This window comes from Elgaria multicarinata, chromosome 6, assembly GCF_023053635.1.
Source record: "Elgaria multicarinata webbii isolate HBS135686 ecotype San Diego chromosome 6, rElgMul1.1.pri, whole genome shotgun sequence".
Classification (NCBI taxonomy): Eukaryota; Metazoa; Chordata; class Lepidosauria; order Squamata; family Anguidae; genus Elgaria; species Elgaria multicarinata.
This window is the reverse complement of record NC_086176.1, coordinates 120,864,321-120,880,066: the sequence shown is the minus strand read 5'-3', so window position 1 is coordinate 120,880,066 and position 15,746 is coordinate 120,864,321. Positions and strand designations below refer to the sequence as shown.

The following is a 15,746-nucleotide window of genomic DNA, read 5'->3' as shown; positions in this document are numbered from 1 at the left end:
ATGCTGCCTCTGACCCTGGAGGCAGCCTATAGCCATCTTGACTAGTAGCCACTCGCTAACCTCATTCTCCATGAAAGGCAACGTTTTCTAAACTGCCAAAGCCCTCTCTTATCCTTTTGACAATGAAGGAGGCATAAAGAACTCCAGCCTGTCTTGGGTTGCTTCCAGGTGAGCCTCTTTTACAGCACCATCGCCCTACGTCGTACGTGGAATTTCACAGGAGGCCTAGACATCGTCTTCCGCTGATAATGCTTCTGTGTTTTCCCACAAGGCATGCTTCGAGCCCTCTGTCTGGAAGTCCCTTGGTCACAAACAGCATCTGACCGGCAGTGCTCTCAGGGACAAGAGCCGTATTTAGGGGATCAAGGCTACTCCCAGATGGACAGCTTGTGGTACCACCAATCAAAAGGCCGTGTGTAGCTACTCCATCTTTCCCACCTGAACAAGAGGCTCGCTGGCCCTGCCCTAGCGGACAGCGACCAATCAGGAGTCGCCATCCACCTGGCCATGCCTCCACCACGACTCCAGAGTGAGGATAGACAGCGGATTTGCCATACTCACCTCACTCCGGAGAAAAAAGTTGGGGTGAGTCCCCAACCTTTTTCCTTTGCAGCTTCTCTGGAAAGCCCGGGGATAGGTGCGCGATGGCTGCTGCATCATATAATCGATGCAGTGCCGCCGCCACACACCCCGGGGGTTTCTGTGCATTTAGACAGCCCCAGAGTAATAGGAAGGACTGCCTTGTGGTGGATATAGATTTGCCAAGACGGGCTGAACTTGTAGAAAGGCAGTATCTTCTCAGGGTATACAGAGGAGAAGCCAATGAGAGCATTTCAGGGCCCTGGGCAGGGGCTAGGCTAATGGAGAGGGCTTGTCCAGCAATTCCCCCAAAACCTCTAGTAGTGGCAGCAGAGTAAGGTAGCTAAACTAACAGGCTGCTCTGAAGCAGGCAGGCAGGCGAAAAAGCATTGTCATACATTCCAATTCCAATTCAATTCTCCAAGAACTAGTCTTCATGGGATATTCAGAAACGTGGAGGCCTGCCCTGTCTTCCCACTTCTGGACACGACCATTTGGAAATTAGAAATGTGCTATTTAAACTTATCAGGAATCTAGGGGATTATTCTGGAGGCCATTAATGGTACAACTTATATAACACTTAGGCCTAAATCCAGTTCTATTCTGCTTGGTACAGGATCAGTTTTTCAAGGATATTCCATTGTAGGAATCAAGGAGCTTCTTTTAGAGATTTTTTTTTAAAAAAAGAACTATGATAATATTGCATTTTTCTTGGTAAATACTCTAATTCTATGTGGTATTTGTTTTCATTTTGTGTGTGTGTGGATTAACTTGTATGCTTAACTTTTGGGTGTAGGTAAAGTTCACAGTAGCTAAATATTTATTTAATGAGCTTTGTTTTAAGTGTATCCAAATATGTTTAGAGTCCACATGATTTTTACCAGCAAATTCTAAAAGAGATCTCTCTCTCTCTGTCCCTCTCAATCTCTCTGTTTTTGGTGCTTGTTTGAGGGATACAGTTTCTCCCCTTTATTGCAGTTGTTTTTCATTGTAGATATGTTGCTTATTAGTAAGCACAAGAGAACATCAATCTGTACATGGGTTCCAAATCCAGACAAGGAAGGACAATGAATGTGGACATGATCCCTCTGGGAGTCAAAGCAGCAAACTCTTGAAAGACCTAACCCGAAGAGCGCTAGCCCAACCTCAGATTATACATAGGTAACTCCAGGCAACATGGTCAAGGCCTAAACAAGATCCAGGGAACAGTAAACCCATAGATGCAAGGAGTTCCGTGCCACTGCTTTCACATGGTCAACTCCTAGCTGCAGGAGTTCAGGCAGTGGGGAAAGTTCAAGAGTCACAGATCAGTACACGAAGGCCACCAAGATGATGCTTCAATTTGTGTGATCCTTCTGCAACAGACACACACATTTCTCTATCAAGTTCTCACAGACAGTTTCTCTGCCAAGGCAACCAGGTGACTGTGGGGAGTAGGGAAAATCTCCATCCCTGCTCTGAGGAAGCTGACAGGGATCAGCTCACACAGATTCTGACATTCCAGAGGCCAAACAGGCCCAAAGCCTTCCAGACTACTTCTAATTAAATCTTAGCTAAAAAGTACAAGACTCCATGGCAATGCCAAAACCTTTCTCTGACAAGTGCTAAAAGGCTTGGGGCCTGGATATATAAAGGGGTGATGCCACCTTCTCCCACAGGAGTCTACCACAAATACCAAGATCATCAGACCTCCTTCTCTAAGTCCCTTTTCTGAGTGAGACAGGGGATGACCAGAGAGAGAGCCCGGGAAAAACCCTTCTTCCATTTACCCAGGACTTCCAGAACGCCATCTAGGCTGGTTTTGATTTGACTGGGGCTCAGCTCGGATGCTTACTGTTCTGCTACATTAATTTAGATGTTCTTATCTGGTATTGTTTTATCACTGTTGTGAGCTGCACTTGAGATTTACGTAAAATTGAACGGTGGCATTAAAATGTTTTAAATACATACATCCTATTCCACCACAATGATCAAAATCCTAAGCGCCGTAGAAGCGGAAGGAGGGAGGACGTTCCATTCGCACAAACAATTGAGCAAATAGGGAGAGGGAGGGGGCAGGCAGCGGAGCGCGGGAAGCTTCTCCAAGAGCCGTCCCCGAGGGGAGCGGCCCCATCAGGACAGGAAATGCTGACATCTGGGCAGGATGTGTGCACGCTGCTGGGAGACCAACGCCATGGCCATCTCCCTGGCCACATAGTGCTACCCTAACTCAAGTCAGATCATCAAGAAGAGCCCTGTTGTCTCCGTAACAGACAGCATAAGGGAGGGAGCCCAAAGAGTCTGCCTTGCCTTTGCCCTCCGGCAAGACCCCATTAATCCTTTGAAAGAAAGATCCCATCAAGGAAGGAAGGGAACTGGCAGAGGGCTCCGCTTTTTTTTGCCACAGGCGACAGTACAGAACCATGGAGCCAAATGCACCAGGCGGAAGCCCTCCCCATGCACTCCAGCCGTATTGACTTTGCGTTAGTCCCAAAGAATGACAGCAGCACGGAATAAGAAAGAAAAAGTCAGAGCCACTTTGGAGAGAAAGAGATTCAGGCGTCAGGACTCACAGCACTCAGACAAGGATCCCAATTCATCAGTGCCTGTTGGTCCAACCAAGAGCATCAGTGACTCCGTGTGGGATTTAGTGCCCACCACATCAGCTTTCCCCCAGAAAGTACAGTAACATGGACATGCCTGCCCCTGAGAGATATACTGTATTTCTTCGATTGTAAGACGCCATCGATTGTAAGACGCACAGTAATTTCAGTACCACCAACAGAAAAAAAGCTTTGATTCGAACAATAAATGCACCTGCGATTCTAAGGTGCACCCCGTTTTTAGAGATGTTTAAATGGGGGTAAAAGCCCGTCTTAGAATCGAAGAAATATGGTCGTTAGCTTCCACCTCCCCTGGCCTGAATCCTATAAAGTAGGGTGGATCTCCAGATGATTTGGACTCAGCTCTCAGAAGCCCCTGCCAGCATGCCCAATGGTCAGGAAAGCCGTCAGTTGAAGTCCAAAACATCTGGGTATTTACTGTCTGCCCAACCCTGCTGCAAAGGTGTCTTCTCACTAGTTTCGGAATACTGTAGCACAGCCTTCCTCAACCTGGGGCGCTCCAGATGTGTTAGACTACAACTCCCAGAATGCTCCAGCCAGCTGCTGGCTGGGGCATTCTGGGAGATGCAGTCCAACACATCTGGAGCCCCCCCAGGTTGAGGAAGGCTGCTGTAGCAGTTTGTACCAAATGGCATGACTAGCGCTTCACTATGGATTTAGGTGCAGAAAAAGAACAGCCTCAATAAAGAGGATGGCTAAAGAATCTGCAAGCAGAGAAGGTGTCCAGCTTCCTACTTCAAATAGAATCCTCCTCAGTTAGCAGTTCAGGTGCAGTGCTTTCTACCAGCTGGGGAGCGGCTCTTCTTCAGGTGGAAGGCTGAAGCCCTCCCCTCACCCAGCAGAGCCACACAATGGCAAGAAAGACAGAAGGCCGGGGGCAAACAGCACACCTGCAAAGGGCAGCAGCGCTCTCCAGAGGGAGAAACTGCCAGGTGTGCAGAGGCCCTGAGTCAAGACTGGCCAAAACAAGACCACAAATTCAAACAGAGATGTGCTTTCTGTAGACTGCAACTTGTGTCATAGAATCATAGAATAGCAGAGTTGGAAGGGGCCTACAAGGCCATCGAGTCCAACCCCCTGCTCAGTGCAGGAATCCACCCTAAAGCATCCTTGACAGATGGTTGTCCAGCTGCCTCTTGAATGCCTCTAGTGTGGGAGAGCCCACCACCTCCCTAGGAAACTGGTTCCATTGTCATACTGCTCTAACAAGTCAGGAAGTTTTTCCTGATGTCCAGCTGGAATCTGGCTTCCTTTAACTTGAGCCTGTTATTCCGTGTCCTGCACTCTGGGAGGATCGAGAAGAGATCCTGGCCCTCCTCTGTGTGACAACCTTTGAAGTATTTGAAGAGTGCTATCCTGTCTCCCCTCAATCTTCTCTTCTCCAGGCTCAACATGCCCAGTTCTTTCAGTCTCTCTTCATAGGGCTTTGTTTCCAGACCCCTGATCATCCTGGTTGCCCTCCTCTGAACACGCTCCAGCTTGTCTGCATCCTTCTTGAATTGTGGAGCCCTGAACTGGACGCAGTACTCTAGATGAGGCCTAACCAGGGCCGAGTAGAGAGGAACCAATCTTTCTATCATGCTGAAAATCTCAGCTTCGAAGGGGAGTCGGTTGGCATAAGAGAGGACTTCCTCACACAGCAGCTGACTTCAGTTCAAAGGTTTATCTGGCTGGGGTGAGTGTGGGTGTGCGTGTGGGTGTGCGTGTGTGCAGCCCAGATTTTGTACTGAACCTTTTACATCAGCGACTACAGGATACAACCCAAACTTCTTTAAAAACCACAGCTGGCCAAACACACATTCCCCACACAGCTTGTGGATCGAGTTCTCTTTCAGCCCACTCTTTCAGAAGGAGTTTTGCTTATCTACTACCCCACCAAAAAAAATCATTTGTGGTGCAGAATTTGGCTTCTACCCAGCCAATGTCAGAATTCCTTGAAGCACAGAAAATCAAACTACCAGTTACATCATTCAACTAAAGAGAAGCATTAAAATTTACCATTAGCACTGGACACAAACTTCAAGGAAAAAAGGTTCTGTGCTGCCTTTGAAACACAACGAGGAACAGGGACACACAGATTTCTGGGCCAAAGGAGAGGGACCACTGTGGAGGCCTTCTTCTCACATGCTCTCACTAAGATTGCACAAGGCCAAAAAAGGAGCAACGAGAATATATTGCCTATGCTGCTTCAGCTGTTTAACTTCTGAATTTGGCTTTTTTAAAAAACTGGTTCACTTTTAAGTTGTTTAAAACTGGTTATTTTATAATCTGAATTGTATGTTTTATATTTTATTTTATTTGTGATATTTATATACCGCTAAATATAATAAAATCCCTAAGCAGTTATCCCTAAGCTTCTTTAGATGTTCCCTTTATTATCCTTTTCATGGGAATATTTTGCAATTATGCCTTCCCTACTTCAGTTTTCAGATCTCCATCTTGAACTCTTTTTTCCTTCACAGTTCCTAACCATGGGATCAACCCAACTTTTCTCTGAGCTTTCTGAAATTGGCTTTCCTAAAGTCCATGCTGTGTATCCAACTAAGGCCATTCTTCAGAGTCTTCACTATCACGAATTCCAAGACGACACAGTCACTTGCCCCACAGGGTTCCTGCCAGTTTCACTTCATCAACCAGTTCTTCCTTGTTAGTCAGAATTGAGTCAAGGGCAGAGGATCACCTTCTACCTTCTGAGAGCTGAAGTTGCCAGAAAGACAAGTCAAAAGTGTCTTGAATGTTCTGTTCTTAGCAGAGTAAGACTTCCAGAAGATGTCAGGATCTATAGCTGTAACCTCCCATTACTATTATGGTTTATCCCGGTGAAGGTGTTGCCCTCCGTCCGGAGGAAGTGCCTCCCATGCCCTCCAGTTGCACAGGAACACCCTCCCCTTCTGTTAGGTCGATTCCTTCTGAACAAGATATACCCTACAATTGCTAGACTCCAGTCATGGGTTTCATCCCAACAACTCTCACGGACACCTATCAGATCATACTTACCATCTTGTATTAGGAGTTCAAGTTCATCTTATTTGTTCCCATGCTCCATACATCAGTAGTTAGACATCTGAGGCCAGGGGTATTGCACCGTCCTTCTTTCCCTGCTGTATTTGCTTGCAAATTACTGGGCTCTATCTCCACTGTTCCTCATGTTTGGTTCAATAGTTAGCTCTCGGCTTTTGCCACCAACCACCTTCCCAGAAGTTACTTTTAAGCCCTCTTGATCAAGTCTGCAAGGCTCCTGCCAAACACATTCTTCCCAGTCCCCAAGAAACGCACATCATCATCCACAGGAAGTCCTTCTCATTGGTATTTTAGGCCATGGTCTATGAAGCCAAACTTATTATTATTTTTATTTATTTATATAGCACCATCAATGTACATGGTGCTGTACAGAGTAAAACAATAAAATAGCAAGACCCTGCCGCATAGGCTTACATTCTAATAAAATCATAATAAAACAATAAGGAGGGGAAGAGAATGCACCAAACAGGCACAGGGTAGAGTAAAACTAACAGTATAAAAGTCAGAACAAAATCAAGTTTTAAAAGCTTTAGAAAAAAGAAAAGTTTTTAGCTGAGCTTGCTCGGGGGCCGCATAACTGACTTTGTCATCTGTAGTCCCATTATCCAGCTTTCCATATCCACAGTCTGGCTTTTGATAGGAAGGAGTGATGGAAACACCACTTGTGTTCCCAATTCACTTCCTTACCCAGGACCTCATAGTCTTTCAAGATCCATTCAACAGTTCCTCTGCTTGCAACATTTGTTCCCACATGGTTCATCAGGAAAGGAGAGAAGCCAGTTGGTTTGATGAGTCTCAGCCATTTCTCCATCACATCTTCAAAACACATTCCAGGAAGGTGTAACACCTCCTGAGCTGACATGTCTGCCCTGCACACAGCTGCTTCCATCCCTCACTGGAGGGAGTGTCCAACCACCACAGGTCCTGCTCCTCCTTGGGTTGGTGATTAAATTCCTTCCATCCATGTGGGCCTGAGATCTGAAACAGCTCTTCCCAGTCCAAGTCCAATATTCTGTCCATTGCATCACATCAAAGCCAGGACCCAGAACCTCATAGTCTTTCAAGATCCATTCAACAGTTCCTCTGCCTGCAACATTTGTTCCCACATGGTTCATCAGGAAAGGAGAGAAGCCAGTTGGTTTGATGAGTCTCAACCATCTCTCCATCACATCTTCAAAGCACGTTCCATCACATCTTCAAAACACGTGTTCAGAGGAGGGCAACCAGGATGATCAGGGGTCTGGAAACAAAGCCCTATGAAGAGAGACTGAAAGAACTGGGCATGTTTAGCCTGGGGAAGAGAAGACTGAGGGGAGACATGAGAGCACTCTTCAAAAACTTCAAAGGTTGTCACACAGAGGAGGGCCAGGATCTCTTCTCGATCCTCCCAGAGTGCAGGACACGGAATAACGGGCTCAAGTTAAAGGAAGCCAGATTCCAGCTGGACCTCAGGAAAAACTTCCTGACTGTTAGAGCAGTGCGACAATGGAATCAGTTCCCTAGGGAGGTTGTGGGCTCTCCCACACTAGAGGCCTTCAAGAGGCAGCTGGACAAGCATCTGTCGGGGATGCTTTAGGGTGGATTCCTGCATTGAGCAGGGGGTTGGACTCGATGGCCTTGTAGGCCCCTTCCAACTCTGCTATTCTATGATTCTATGAAGGTGTAACACCTCTTGAGCTGACATGTTTGCCCTGCACACAGCTGCTTCCATCCCTCACTGGAGGGAGTGTCCAACCACCACAGGTCCTGCTCCTCCTTGGGTTGGTGATTAAATTCCTTCCATCCATGTGGGCCTGGGATCTGAAACAGCTCTTCCCAGTCCAAGTCCAATATTCTGTCCATTGCATCACATCAAAGCCCCAATAACAGTTTCCATTTGAACGAACATACTCCCCACGGTGCCCAACAGACATGGTTGTGCTGTAATCCTTACAAAAGGGCAACACGCACAGACAGCAAGCCACATGTAGCTGCACCCTGACATGCTTGGGTTTTCTGGGTTTTCTATCTGATTTTCTTTTAAAATAGTTGCACTTTGCCACTAGTATGGAGGCTTAGAATGGGAAAATTTAGCTTGCTTCCAAGCTAAATTTGTCCATTCTCAGCCTTTGTAGCAGTCTGCCACCAAAATTCAGCAGCACGACTGAATTCAGCAGCACGACAAAATTCAGCAGCATCGTGGGGTGTGGCCCACAATGGGTGCAGTGGGGGGGGGGAATTGCCCCCGGGACCACCCAAAGTTGCACACCCCTGCCTCAGAAAAACCCCATAATACAGACCAGAAATAATTTTATTTATATTTAGGACTGTTAGCGACCCTTCAAAAGCTTTTCCTAAGGCAGCAATATTATGCCCATATGGCAAGTGAGCTGGGCAAGGCTGGGTGGGTCAGGGCTGTACTGATTGTGTAAATCCTGTTGCGTCTGTGTTGCGCAGTTTGTGAGGCGCCTTTTAATCCATTGTCTGCCCATCGATGGAATCAAATTTTTGTTTCTGAATTAGAGCAAATTCACATTTTCCCCAAAACACAATTTTTCACACTTCAGCCTATGGGGGAAATGTGCATTTTTGGCCAAGTTTTTTGGGGGGAGGGTATTTTTCTTCGATAAAATTTGCACAAAATTCCTGAAGGTTAGAAAAAGCTCCACAAGTCCACGGAATCCGCCAGACAGGAGGAAAGCCGGCCGCTGTGGAATCCGCAGGTTGGACTCATAAAACTCCAAACTCATTTGGTTCCATTGCAGATTTCCCCGACACCCCTGGGGAGTGCGTCTTGCCTAAGGTCAGAGGTAAGATTCAGAACAGGGAGTGAGTCCAGATTTGTAACGAAGCTCCTGATCCACCACAGTATATCAACTCTAGAGTTGCACAGGTGGGACTCAAAGGAGGAAAGGCGACCTCTAAGGCATTTGGGGCCCCAGGCTCTGAAGGGCTTGAGCATCCTGAAACAAGCCCCAACGTTACCTGGTTAACTGGTAGCTCGTAGAGTTGCTGTGGAAAAAGGCTGAATGGGTTCTGACATCCTGATGCTCAACAGAAAGTGAGCAGCAGAACTCTGCACTAGTTGAACCTGCCAAGCTGTCTTCCAGAGCAGCCCCACAAGGAGAACATTGCAGCAGTCAGTCCTAGAAGTTACAAAAGCATCAGAATGCATGACATGAAATCTCTTTGCACAACAAACAAAGTTTCTAAAAGATACTCCGGCAATCTTCACCTATGCCAATCACCCCAGGACCACCTCCAGGCTCCACAGTGGCACCGAGCAACATTCCCTCTCTTAAGAAGTTGGTTGTTTTATTATGGTTTTAATTTTTGTGAAACGCCCAGAGAGCTTCAGCTATTGGGCAGTATAAAAATGTAATAAATAAATAAAATAAACAAATAAATAAGAAGGGAGTTGAACATATTAAGTTCTTCCAAAATCCATGGATTGCACTAGCAAGAAATGTGCTACCCGGAACAGAATCCCTAAGGTTACAATTCTGTTTCAGAAAGCAGCTCCATAGCATGCATGGGCCCAGGTAACAGGATCGGACCTATTTCTATGGACTTTCTAGCCACATATATATATATATACTTACATATAGATTTACAACATTTGTATACTGCTCCATTTCTAAAACAGAATCCAGAGTGGTAAACTTAAGAGGTAAAATGAATCGCCCAGAGAGCTTCGGCTATTGGGCGGTATAGAAATGTAATAAATAAATTAATTAATTAATTAAAATAAAATAGTAAAAAGAGGTGGGGAAACAGTGAAAGTGTATGCAAACGTTTAATTAACCCAGACGAGGCTCGCCTGGCGCCAACATTGTTATCTTTTCGGCGCCAGGTCAAGACTTTTCTCTTCTCCCAGGCATTTAACAGCATATGCGGAGTTTTTAACTGACCCGAGAATAGTTGTTTTAAATGGATATTGTTGTTTTTTTATACTTTTGGTGGTTTAAAATTTTGTATATCTGTTTTTAATGTTCATTGTTTTTAACTTTTGTAAACCGCCCAGAGAGCTTCAGCTATGGGGCGGTATATAAATGTAATAAATAAATAAATAGTCTATAAATAAATTTTAACAGTCTATAAATAAATTTTAACTTGGTGTTTTAAATTTGTAATTTTGCATGGCTGCTGTTTTTATCTGGTTGAGCTTTTATATTGTATTTTATATTATGGTTTTATACTGTTGTTTTATACTTTGAATGTTTTTAATTTTTGTGAACCGCCCAGGGAGCTCCGGCTATTGGGCGGTATAAACATGTAATAAATTAAATAAATAAACCCACAAATGGTTGGGCCACGCACTGTGCACAAGCTGCTTTCAGCTTCCAGCAACAACCTATGAATGTCGCATACACAGATTGTTACCATGACATCTGAACAAGGGCACTTAGGGTTGTCCATGGGTTAAACTCAAGAACCGTCAATTAACTTGGGGTTATTTAACCCACGAACAACCCCAAGTGCCCAGATTCAGACGTCAGGGCAACAATCTATGAATGCAGCATTTTTAAGTTGTTGCTGGAAATGAGAAGCGTCTCGTGCACGCTCCCACAATTCAAGACTTAATTAACCCACAAATGGCACCAAACAGCCCCAATATTTCGAGTTGCAGAAAGTGGATTTCCTGGGCACAGAATATTACTAAGGGGGCCAGGAGCACAGACACAAACTTCCGATCCTTACAAGCTGCCACAATATCTTATTTTAGACAAAAAAGGATCCATAGATCCACAGAGGCAATGGATCTTTTAAACAAAATTTCTGGGCCAGCTATAACTCCATAACCAGAATTGCCAATCACGACTTAATCACTTATTAACCATCAGCAGCATCCTACCGTAGCCACTATCAACACACTCCCAGGTAAGGAGCCACGAAGGCAGCCCATCCTGCTGCTATGACCAAAGGGCTCCCGCCAGAGACATTTTAGTTTTCAATGCTATTATACAAATACAAGGAAGTGAAATGAGGAGCCATTTAATCCGGTGATGTCAGATGATTACACACAAGAGCAGCAACACGGAAGCTTAGAAGCAGCAGCAACAACTCTCTCTCTCTCTCTCTCTCTCATTCAATGTATTCTGGTAAGAAAGCTCAAAGGGCAAGTCAGGAGGCTGAGAAGATTTTTTTATTCGCCAGAAAACTGCAGAATTTGAGAAATCTGAAATTGTGACTCCTACATGATCCAGGCATTTCTCTGTCGTTGAGGAGACTCAGTTTTGTGCATCACAGAATTTGCTGAATGCTTTACAACTTGAGTTAAAGTATTGAGATTTCCCAACTCAGATACGCTCCCCTCAGTCAGTGCTCGTTATGTTTTCCATAGCAGCCTTCCCCAACCTGGTGAGCTCCAGATGTTTGGGACTATTATTATTATTATTTATTTATTTATATAGCACCATCAGTGTACATGGTGCTGTACAGAGTAAAACAGTAAATAGCAAGACCCTGCCGCATAGGCTTACAATCTCCCAGCATTCCTGACCATTGATAAAGCTGGCTGGGACTGATGAAGCCCAAATCATCTGGGGGGCACCATGGTTTGGAACGCTGCTCCACATTTACATAAGAACATCAGAAGAGCCCTGAGGCTGGATCAGACCCAGGGTCCATCTAGCCCAGCACTCTATTCCCCCAGTGGCCAACCAGCCATCGGCCAGGGACCAGCAAAGCAAGCCATGCTGCAACAGAACCCCCCATCCATGTTCCCCAGAAACTGCTGCACACAGGCTTACTGTCTCAGATACTGGAGATAGCACACAACCATCAGGGCTAGTAGCCATTGAGAGCTTTCGCCTCCAGGAATTGATCCAACCTCCTTTTAAAGCCATCCAAATGGGTGGCCATCAATCACTACATCTTGTGGTAGTGAGTTCCATAATTTAACTATGCGCTGTGAGAAGAAGTACCGTATTTCTTCGATTGTAAGACGCCATCGATTGTAAGACGCACACTAATTTCAGTACCACCAACAGAAAAAAAAAACCCTAAGACACACCCACGATTCTAAGACGCACCCCATTTTTAGAGATGTTTATATGGGGGGAAAAGTGCGTCTTAGAATCGAAGAAATAGGTACTTCCTTTTATCCGTCCTGAATCTCCCACCAATCAGCTTCATGAGATGACCCTGCTTGGTTTTAGTATTTTGAGAAAGGGAGAAAAATGTCTCCCTCTCCACATTCCATCCTTTTGCTCTTACACTTTCAGATCTCACCAAGAGCTGTGTCTGAAAGTGCTGAAGAGTTTTGATCTATTCCAAACTGCAGATTCTAGGTGATTGTCCAGGGTTTCAAAAGCAGAGAGTGCTTAGAGTTCTGCAAAGTAAAACCAGAAACACAGAACATGTCAGGGTCACAGAGATGCTATACTTTTCTTGAGCTGCCAAATCCAGAATTGAACCTGGCGCGCCGTGGGAACTAAGGAACGTTTAAGGCAGTGGTAACTGAAACCCTACCTCAAACAGAGCAAATGTTTTCAATGCAATGCTATTTGAGCACATTTCAATACTGTTATAGAATGCTCTTAAGTTGGGACCACAGATTCACAAGTCAATATATTACGTAATCTTATGCAATCTGCCGAAGTGAAAGGACGGACACTCTGGCCGCTATCACGGGATGGAGAATAAGGACCGCTGGGAGGCTGCACTCCTAGGAAGAATGCCACGGCACAAGGGAAAGCAATGGTACAAGCCTTTAAAATGAAAAATGACGAAGACACCAACAGACTGCCATTCCAGGGACCAGTATTAGTGACAATGATGCAGCTCCTCGAGAGAAAAGGCGTCAAGCAAGACGAGTGCCAACATCGCTAGATCCAGGGTGCTTCAGCCAAGGCCTGAAAAGAAGGGCAGCCCTGCACTGGCAAGGACGTTAATGTGGCGTCTCAAACTTTTAAAGCTGGAAGTATTATACAGATTGCGCCTCACATCATCCATGGGGCACACAATATGAAAATGCAACGGTACTACAAATTGCCGGCATGCCTTTAAACGAAGGGTGGGGAAGCATTTTAGGTATGGGGACCAGATGCCATCAGAGTAAGAGGGGGCATCTGTGATGTCAGAGGTGGGCACCACCACTGACATCATCGAGTCCACAGCTGAAGTACCAGAGTCTCAGTCCGGGAGCCTGCTTCACTCTGCATGCGGTTTCCCCAGCTGGGGAAAGCTCGGCTGGAGCACAGCTGGCTCCCAGACAGAGAACCACCTGCTGGCCCTTCAGCAAAGAAGCCAGTTTCACTCCACTGGGACTTTTCCCGGATAGGGAATGCCAGAGTGGTGTGAAGTGCTCAGTGGACCAGCTTCACTGCCCTGTTTCCTTCCCTGTGCAGGGTACACAGGGGTGGGGAGCAAAGTGGACTCAGCCAGCACCTTGAGGGGTGCCGAATAAGGAGCAGCCTTGATCCTCCATCTTCCCAGCACAGGGAGGGCAGCGGAGGAGCGAAGTGACTGAACCACGGCTCAGTCATTCTGCCACCCCTCTCCCTTCTGAGGGGGCAGGGCTTTGGGGAGAGGATGAGCTTCAGGGAGGGGGAGGAGGGACCTCACCTGAGGCCATGTGGGCCTGATGGCCTGGAGGGCCAAATCCTAGCCTTAAACAGACGTGATGCCCTATCCTGGGAAGCCAATGTCGGTGCCATCACTGTGGAATAATTGACCATAACCAGGGCTAGAAACCAGAACATTACATTTTTCTCCTAGATGTAAGCAGTTATAACTATCCCAGGGTAAATATTCACATGGACGGGGGTAATATGTATACCAGGTGATCAGAGATATGGCTCGATTTTGCTCGTGAGAACTATACGACCAGCACCTATGCCTCCCAGAGCCGAGCTTTTCAATCAGAAATCATAAAGAGGCAAGGCTAGAAAGAAGCTTTTGAGGCGCTGCCTAAACCCCTGCCAGATAAGACGCAGGCATCCTAAAGCTGTCCTTCTCCAAAGGCTGCAACACACACTCATTTCTCACTGTACAGTTCTGGGTGCCACATTTTAAGATGGGCACTGACAAACTGCATTGCGTCCAGAGGAAGGTGAACAGGATGGTGAAGGGACCTGTTAAAACTGAATCCCATTAAAGAGCCTGGTGTGTGTTACCTGGGGAAGAAAAGATTAAAGGGAGACGTAGCGATGTGAAGGCCTGGGGGGGGGGGGGGGAATGGAAAAATTCAGGGGGAAAGTCCCCTCCCCATTTTTTTCTGAAGACCTTTTGAGGGAGTTCTGAAAAATGGGGGGGAAATGAAGAAAAAAATGGATTGTAGAATGTTTTATTTTAGCATGATTAATAAAATGTTTAAGACAAGGAGTTCAGATATTTACTTCTCCAAATGATTCCTAAAAACGATGTACAGTATCAGATTATGACAATTTCTCTGCACCGAGGACAAGCACGTCCTAGATTGCAAACTGAGTCTACAACTCTCAAATGCAAGAGCAAGATGCATTTTGGCCTCCAGGGGGCAGCAGTGCCACTGAAGCAGGGACTGAAACTGATAGTGACATCTATCAGTCAGAAAATAAGTCTGATTAAATTTCATGCATAGTCACTGAATCTTATTTATTTATTTATTTATTTATTTATTTATTTATCCTCCCAGAGTGCAGGACACGGAATAACAGGCTCAAGTTAAAGGAAGCCAGATTCCGACTGGACATCAGTAAAAACTTCCTGGCGGTTAGAGCAGTACGACAATGGAACCAGTTACCTAGGGAGGTGGTGGGCTCTCCCACACTAGAGGCCTTCAAGAGACAGCTGGACAACCATCTGTCAGGGATGCTTTAGGGTGGATTCCTGCACTGAGCAGGGGGTTGGACTTGATGGCCTTGTAGGCCCCTTCCAACTCTGCCTATTCTATGATTCTATTACATTTCTATACCAGCCAATAGCCCAATAGCCGGAGCTCTCTGGGCGGTTCACAAATATTGGTCCTCCCCACCCTTTTCTCAGTTCTTTTTATGGGAATGGGGGCTTTATGTCTGCTTGACACTGTGGAGGACTAGCAGAAATAATTTTCTTTGTTACTAAATGCTGATGGCTTCTTCTGGGGGGTTTTAAATTGGTTTTTGCCTGCTCCTCATAAACTGGCAAAACCAAAGAGGTTCCTTACAGTTCAGGAGCTTGTAGCTACATTTGTTACCAAAAAAAGTTTAAAAATTTAAAAAGTAAATTCAGTTTGTAATGATTGCTTGAATACACTGTACTTTTAATATACCAAATATAATAATTTTATGCCAAACCAACTTGGACATAATTACATTTCTTGTTCCTAAAGTAACAAAGTGATTTCCAATCTGTGAAAAGTGCTAATATTGCATCCCCCCTCCCCATAAAATTCCCGTTTTTTTCTGAACCCCCCCCCCCAGGAATGTGTTGTTGTTTTTCCCACGGCTTCAAAATTTCTGGAAATTTTACATCTTTAGGGAGACATCATCACTGCGAGCCTTCAAATACCTCCGTTGCTCCCAAGGGCAGGTCTAAAGGGGGTTGGACTCGATGGCCTTGTAGGCCCCTTCCAACTCTGCTGTTCTATGATTCTATGAT

At 45.7% G+C, this 15,746-nt stretch overlaps 1 protein-coding gene across 7 annotated transcripts in view; it reads right to left on the bottom strand.

Moving 5' to 3' along the window:
- The window catches only part of UNC13B (unc-13 homolog B), a 225,236-nt gene that overhangs the window by 208,525 nt on the left and 965 nt on the right, over positions 1–15,746 (bottom strand). The gene's annotated exons all lie outside the window — the stretch shown is intronic.